This window comes from Jaculus jaculus, chromosome 8 (genome assembly GCF_020740685.1).
Source record: "Jaculus jaculus isolate mJacJac1 chromosome 8, mJacJac1.mat.Y.cur, whole genome shotgun sequence".
Classification (NCBI taxonomy): domain Eukaryota; kingdom Metazoa; phylum Chordata; class Mammalia; order Rodentia; family Dipodidae; genus Jaculus; species Jaculus jaculus.
In genome coordinates, this window is record NC_059109.1 from 59,090,912 (window position 1) to 59,099,099 (window position 8,188).

The following is an 8,188-nucleotide window of genomic DNA, read 5'->3' on the forward strand; positions in this document are numbered from 1 at the left end:
TCATGGAAACTTAAGTAGACATTCAACATGCAATTTATGTAAAGGCAGACCATAGCCCTAGTTTGGCATATAGTATGGGACTAGACAAGATAAACTAGAGAATGACTATAGGTAGTAAATAAATGAGGTTAAAGATATAAGCCCTGTTACATGTGAACACAATATAGTCAGAAAGATAAAGAGAACACTTGTGTAGTGTCTGGGAAGCCAAATGAAGACCTTATATATAAGGGTGTGGTATTAATTCATTTAAAAGCAGATGACTAAGCATTGTTATTTGATTTAGGCATGAAGGGCACTTCAGATATTGAAAGATAAGTTTTAATGAAGCTAATAGGGACACTTCTTTATTGGAGTGGATTTGATATGAAAACAGGAGGTGAAAGAGCAGAGGCAACATTTTTAAGGAATTTCACTGCAAAGGACTTCAGGGGAATAGGAAGTCGCATAAAGAGATTTTACTAAAAGAGGAGGTATAACACATGTTGAATGTTGAGGGGACTAATGCTATAGAGATGTAAATGTGGATGCTACATGAGAAAAAATACTGGAGCAAGTCTTTAGCGCACATGAGAGATAATGGATTCAATGGTTAAGATGAAGTTTGTTTAGATCTTCATTGTTGATGTGGCTTAGAAAAGATGAGGAAATATTACTATAATCTACACCTGGTATTTGGTATCTCTTTTCAGAAGATGAGACAGCTAATTGTCTTGGTTGTAGGTGTTTCATAACATTTAGGTTTTGACTTGTAAAAGGTATTGTGTAATACTGAACCTTTTTCAGTTCATGGACACTATCAAATGTGTTATGAAAAGAAGAGAAAGGATTTTTAAAATTCTTTGTGTGCCTATGTGTGTGGGGGCAGGGGACAGCCTTGGGTCTTGTTCTTTCTGTGCTAGCTGCCCTCTTTTGAGACAGGGTCTCTCATTGGTCAGGAGCTTGCCAAGTTTAGACTGGTTATCCAAAGAGCCCAGATATCTACCTGTGTTGAGTCCCTTGTGCTGGGATTAGAACTGTGCTCTACCATACTCATCTTTCATATGTGGGTTCTGGGGCCTCCTGATTGCAAGGCCAGAACTTTATTCACTGAGCCTTCAACCAGAAATATTACTATCCTGAGTTCATTCTTTATTAGCTAAGTTTTTTGCTTTAGCACACAGGCTGAAACTATGTATTGTAATACTTCTGTAAGATTCAACAAGTTAGTGCACCAAAATTAATTTTGGAAACAATTTTATGTTTGCATTTAAAATGGTTTTCAGAATTATACCTTATAAAATTATTTTAATATTTATTTATTTGAGAAGGAGGTAGACAAAGAGAGAGAGAATGGGTACACTAGGGTCTCTAGCCACTGCAAACAAACTCCAGATGCATGTGCCACCTTGTGCATCTGGCTTTATGTGATTACTGGAGAATCTAAGCACCTTAATAGCTAAGCCATCTCTCCAACCCCCATAAAAGTCTAAGTTTAAAAATAGTTTTGCATATTTTTTTCAAATTGCTAAGATGAAAGTATCTTTCAAATTGTTAAGATGGAAGATACATTAGCAGAAAAATTAAAATGAATAAAACCAAAATTCAGTCTTGATATATAATATGTCTTTAGCTCCCAGTGAAAGAAATTCAAATAGCAGCATGACATGAAGTTGTTTTCATCTTGTATGCTTGCTCCATCAGACTCTGCTTACCAGTGAAAACAGCCTGATGCAGTTTCCTGGCCTCTCTCATTTAGTCAGGGAAGTAATGTGAGGCTGTTGAATTATGTGAGATATGTTGATCTCTCACTCTAATGACATTATGCTAATGAGACTTGATGAATAAGGAAGAATATGTTTGCTAGATGTTTTGTTAAGGCACATGTATATCAGATGATAAAAGCTGAATCATATAAATGTTTAGGAGCCTCCTTCATAAATGTCATCCTTAAGTGGTCTGGGACATCCTGAATAGCTCTTCTAAAGTTTCTCTACTTTGCATTTCTTTTAAGTGGCTGTAAGGGATTTGACTTTGGGGGTGCAGCATAATTTATTTTTATTTATTTGAGAGAAAAAGAGAGAGAAAGAGGGGGTGGGGAGAGAGAGAGAAAATGAGCATGTCAGGGCCTTCAGCTGCTATAAATGAACTCCAGATGCATGCACCACCTTGTGCATCTGGCTTGGGTCCTCTGATTTTATAAGTAAGTGCCTTAACCACTAATCTCTCTCTCCAACCTATAATTTTTAAATTTTCTATTAACTGATAATTATTTTATAATTATTTGGTTTTATTTATTTATTTGAGAGAGATAGAAAGAGAGAGAAAGGGCATGCCAGGGCCTCTAGCTGCTGCAAATGAACTCCAGATGCATGTACCACCTTGTGTATCTCTGGCTTAGGTGGGTCCTGGGGAATCAAACCTGGTTCCTTTGGCTTTTAGCTAACCTCTAAGCCATCTCTCCAGCCCCTGACAGATATTTTTGATGTTTCTTCTAAGCTTTATTTACCGGAATGAACTTTTGTACAGCTAAATACACATACAAATCTATTGTTATAATACATTATAGAAAAAGAAAGACATTAAAATACATTATTACTTCTTAAAATATGGTAAAATTTAAAACAGTGAGCGTTTTTGAGTTTATTGAGTGGTTATAGTTTGTTTTTGAGCAAATAGTTAGCTATCTTTAGGGATTTATTGTAACAGTTAATATTTATAAAAATACAAAGATAACAAAAAATTCCATTTTTGTTTCATTCTTTCTCACTAGTATTTTAAAGTGATATCTGAAATCTTTTGATTCTACTGTGCAAATCAATTAGACCTCTAGAGAAAAAGTCCCTGAGCCACAAGCACATTTTAAGGTATCATGTGTTTGCAATATCTTTTGGTCACTGGCCTCTGGAGGTATATATAATTGGCTTTATGTCTTTCCATATTGGGATATTATGTGATGCTTTATGTTGGAGGACACAAGAAAATCTGAGTCTGTGACAATTCTGTTCTTTTTATACAGGTAAAATGGATGGATGGAGTACATTTAACAATGAGAAGAGTGACTTATTTGTAGACATGATTCTGTTGCTGGCATTGCTATAACTATGACTGCAACCTCAACCTACTTGAGTGAGCTAAAGCAGAATATCCAGGACAATGACTTGGACAGCATAAGAGAATACATGTAGATTGCTTATTAGTTCATTGACATGCTAGAAATTTTGAGCTGTGAGTTAGAACCACATTATATTTAGGAAAATGCAAAAAAATTGGGAAAATGTCAAGTAGATTTATTTTGAAAGCAAGCAACTTTTACCACTGAACAATCTCTCCAACCCAGTTTTGCAATATTTTGGATTCCACATATTTCGTTACTAATCATGGTGGTCTCTGATGATTGTATGAATGATCACATCCTCTAATACTTGATAAATAAGAAAAGTTAATTGATACTTAAAAATAAAAAGCAAAAAGGTAATGTTTTCTGTCCACTGACTTTTCAAAAGGAATAGGCATAAATTAATTATTTTCTCTAAACTAGAAGCAAGTATATCAGAAATCAGTTAGATTTATTTGTATTAATTTTATTTATGAACTTTAAGTACAACACAAAAGAGCTGAAGAGTTTTGAAAAATAGAAAACTTTCTGGAGTTGATGAGACTCTGAATAATGCAAAAGTATTGACAATGCTTTTAGGCTGGGCATGATGGTGCTTGCAACAGCCCCAGTCCTTGAGAGACAGAGGCTGGAGGATTGTTGTTAGTCTGAGGCCTGCCTGGTTCCATACTTCAAAGTCAACAAACCAACCAAATTTTCAGATATTTGGTTTATTAAGTCTTGTTAATATAAAGCTATGAGGTCCATTTGTTTTATTTATATACATATTTACTTGAAAAATATACAGACTTATTATTTTAAAAATATTTTTAATCTACTTATTTGTACAGAGAGCATGAACAGGAGTACTAGAGCTTCTTGTTGCTGCAAACAGTCATTTTGTGCATCTGTCATTATGTGAGTACTGGGGAGTTGAACTCAGGCTGTTAGGCTTTGCAAGGAAGTGCCTGAAGTACTGAGCAATCTCTCCAATCCCCAGGATTATTTATATTTCCCAGTATAATTAGTAGAAGAGATTTTATGCAAATTTGAAAAGTGAAAATAATAAATTAAAAAAAATTTTGTTTTTGTTTTTTATTTATTTATTTGAGAGTGACAGACAGAGAGAGAAAGAGGTAGAGAGATAGAGAGAAAATGGGCACACCAGGTTCTTCAGCCGCTGCAAAGGACCTCCAGATGTGTGTGCCCCTTGTGCATTTGGCTAACGTGGGTCCTGGGGAATCAAGCCTCGAACCAAGGTCCTTAGGCTTGACAGGCAAGCGCTTAGCCACTAAGCCATCTCTCCAGCCCTATGAAACTTTTAATAGAGGAAGATCATGTACTTGCAATATTTTAGACTGAGGATGAAATACAGATGGCTGATAGTCTACACAAGCATTTTGTCCTATTGAGCCATTGAACATGATGGCGCTATACTGGGAAACTTATTACAAAACACTTTCTATATCTATAAGGATTATATCTCTTGGACTTTGTTTTCAGGATTCACTAGTTCTACATAGATCAAGAAAAAGGAGACACATTGGGTCTTTTTCCTTTGGGGTGTTTCATTCAATGAATATAAATAATGTGCTTAAGGAATCTTGCTTTAAAGCACAGCTAATCTATAAGAGAAGATGATGCCAAACTCTATCCTTTAGTAATGTTCCCCAAGGATATTTATGGCTCTTTGGTACATACTTTTTAGCTCAATCTAGAAATCTCTATCTAACATTTCCTCTGGACTGAGATTTTTATCGTGACTCTGTAAACATATAATCACTCAAATTTAATTATATACTATACTGTATTACCTGGCACTTGCATTCCATAGTTTCATCTTGTAGTGCCTTAAATTTACTTTATTTATTAATTATTTATTTTTGAGGCATGGTCTTGTTGTAACCCCAGATGATCTAGAGTTCATTATATAGCTCGGGCTAGTCTTGAACTCACAGTGATACTACTGCTCCACATCCCAAGAGTTGGGATTACAGGCACAACCATGTCTAGTTAACCTCACTCTAATGGATATTGGAGATTAGAGATTGAAAAGACAGGCAAATTCTTAGCTGATACCAGTGCGCTGACGATATCTTCCAACAGCATTAGAACTTAAGATGCACCTAAAAATTTCATAAATAAAACCATTTTTGTATGTTTAAAAGTATAAAATTTAAAAAAAGTATAAAATAGAAAATGTGTTTAGAAACTCATCACTATGTACTGAGTGCAATGAATATATGTCAACAAAATTTATATGCAATGGATATGCCAATATAATTATTATAAACATATAATAATAAACATACCTGAAGATATAATGCTATTATTTCTTATAGCTATACAGTTTTTGAAGAATGGTTCTAAAATACAGTGCAAATCATACCTCATAAATTCTTTTATTTAAAGTAAATTATGTTTCTTCTTTTTTTCTCACAATTATACACACACTTTTTACATTTCATAGTCTTTGTTGTATTTTCTGTTAATCTCTTTTATTTCCTTTTTCTCTTCTTACATTTTATTAATGTGTTCAGATTTCAAAAATATGGAATGCATCACAAATTTGCATGTCATCCTGGACAGGGGCCATGCCTATTTTCCCTGCATCATTCTAGTTTTAGTTATGTGCTGCTGAAGTGAGCATTGTTCTTCACTTTTATAAACCCACAGTCTCCATTTTCTGTCTCTTAGGAACTCTGCCCAATCTCTGCCTGTCTCTTTAATTGTATAATCATATATAAGTTCATGTAGTTTTTAAATCATTACAGCACATCTTTTCTTTGTTTTTCCACCATGTACGCATGAGTCTTGTGGCACACTGCATAGAGGACAGATACAGCCTTAGCTCCATGGTAGCTGTACTCTTACTGAGAGAAAGAGCTCATGAACTGCATTTGTAGTGAGGCTAAGCAATCTTTGTCTTCCTAGACAGAAAGTGCTTTTGATTTACAGTTGGAAGTGTAGATTTTTATCATTAAACACTATAAATATTGTATTTTGAATAGGAGACAGTTATATACTGAAAAATGTTTCATTAGAAGTGATAATACATCTAAAATATGTTTTAGATGTGGAATTTTGATGCTGTCTTCATGCTGATACTTATTTTTAAATATTTTATTTAATTTTAATTTTTATTTATTTGAGAGAGAGAGGAGGCAGAGGGAGGGAGGGAAACCAAAAGAGAGAGAGAGAAGAGAGAATGGGTGCATCAGGGCTTCTAGCCACTGCAAATGAACTCCAGACACATGTGCTATCCTGTGCATCTGTCTTTTGTGGGTACTAGGAATTGAACCTGGGTCCTTTGGCTTTGCAGGGAAGTACCTTAAGTGCTAAGCCATCTCTCCAGCCCCTGATACTTATTTTTATTCATTCTTTTATTTTATGAGTTCAGCTCCATCCTAGGCAAATAAAAAATAAACTAATATTAACTTTAATGTACACTTATATATGTCATAGCTGCATGCTAAATACATGATTATAATATAATTACGTTATCCTTAAAAGTTAACCCAAGTTGATATTTTAAAGTTTGTTTTAAAGATAAACAAACTTAAATTCTGACGTTCAGAATTTAAGACCTTGCCCAGTACAACTCATTAGTGGCTCAACTACAGTAACAACTTTTTTGAATCAAAAGCCCACATTTTGTTTATCACATTATATTGTTTCTGTCGATAAAAATAACCTACATAAAATATGATAAATCATTTCTTCAAGGCTGAAAAAGGGCCTTCTATAACCTTGTTTCTTTCAGAGACAAAGCTTCCAGGTCATTTGCAATGTATTCTATGGCACTGTTTCTCACCCAACCTTCATGCTTCATGGGTTGATACTTTGTGGAGACATTTGAGTTTTGTCACAGGGTAAAATTTATAAACACCTACATTTTCTGTATTTAACATGACACAAACTGGCAACTGACCCGCATCCCTGTGTACCACGGTTTCATTATTTCATAGAATGCAGATATGAATATGGTATACTTTCTGTCTTTAAGTAGCTTACCTTTATTTGGTGAAGTTAATATTGTAACCACCTCAGTAAGTTTTAGAGATAGTAAAATAAATAATAATAGTATGAAACAGTACTTCATAGTTTTCATCAACATATAACAAATCTTGAAGTTAAATAGTTTGCAGTGGAGTGGAGTAGAATGGGCTTTCTTGTCAAAATAAGGTTTCAGTGTTAGTTCTGTATGCGAGAGTTGACAAAATGTAGGTAATTCTGTGCGCAAGAACCAGGTGTATATGATTCTTGAAACAGGGATCAAAACATAATTTGGGATTGAATTGTTTTCATGTTGAGTGATCTTATCTCTCATGAGGAACATTCTTTGACTCACTCTGGGGGAACATGGAAGGGTATTAAATTAGAGGCAACATGCCACAGAACATAACAATACTACATCACTGCCCCCTGTTCCCTGTATAGTCACCATTTCAAAATATATGGACAAAGTAGGTGGTTTTCCACCTCCAGTTTTTTAAGATGTAATTAAAAAAATAACAAGTCTTGGGTCTGGAAAATGGCTCAGCAATTAGGGTGCTTGCCTGCGAATCCTAAGACTTGAGTTTGATTCTCCAGTACCTATGTAAAGCCAGATGCACAAAGTGGCACATATGTCTGGAATTCATTTCCAGTGGCTGGAGGGCCTGGCATGTCCATTCTCACTCTGTCTTTTGCTGTCTTTCTATGCTTTCAAATAAATTTAAAAAATGCTTTTTATTAAAATATTACATACAACTATGGTATACAGTGTGATGTTTTGGCTTAAGTGTGGATTGTGAAGTACTTAAATCAAAGAAATTAACCTGTACACCTTCATTCTTATCTTATCTGCTGTGAAAACACTGAAGATCTATTCTCTTAGTAACCTATTAGCCTGCAACACAGCATTTTTAACTACTTTGCCATGCTGCATAATAGATTTCCATAAACATCCTAACAGTGTATTTGTATCTTTGTACCAATATCTTTCCTCTCTACTTGCCACTGCACCTCATTTTTGCATGGTGCAAAATTATATTTTCTGTTTGTATGGGCATGACTTCTTCAGATTCCATATATATTGAAGGTATTTCAGTATTTGCCTTTCATTAGTAC

At 34.6% G+C, this 8,188-nt stretch overlaps 1 non-coding gene across 1 annotated transcript; it reads right to left on the bottom strand.

Annotated features, from left to right (window-relative positions):
* Positions 1-5,621: 5,621 nt before the first annotated feature.
* LOC123463150 lies at positions 5,622-5,725 on the bottom strand. Its single transcript, XR_006638757.1, has one exon. It is a non-coding gene; the product is annotated as a U6 spliceosomal RNA (small nuclear RNA).
* Between the last annotated feature and the right edge of the window lie 2,463 nt (positions 5,726-8,188).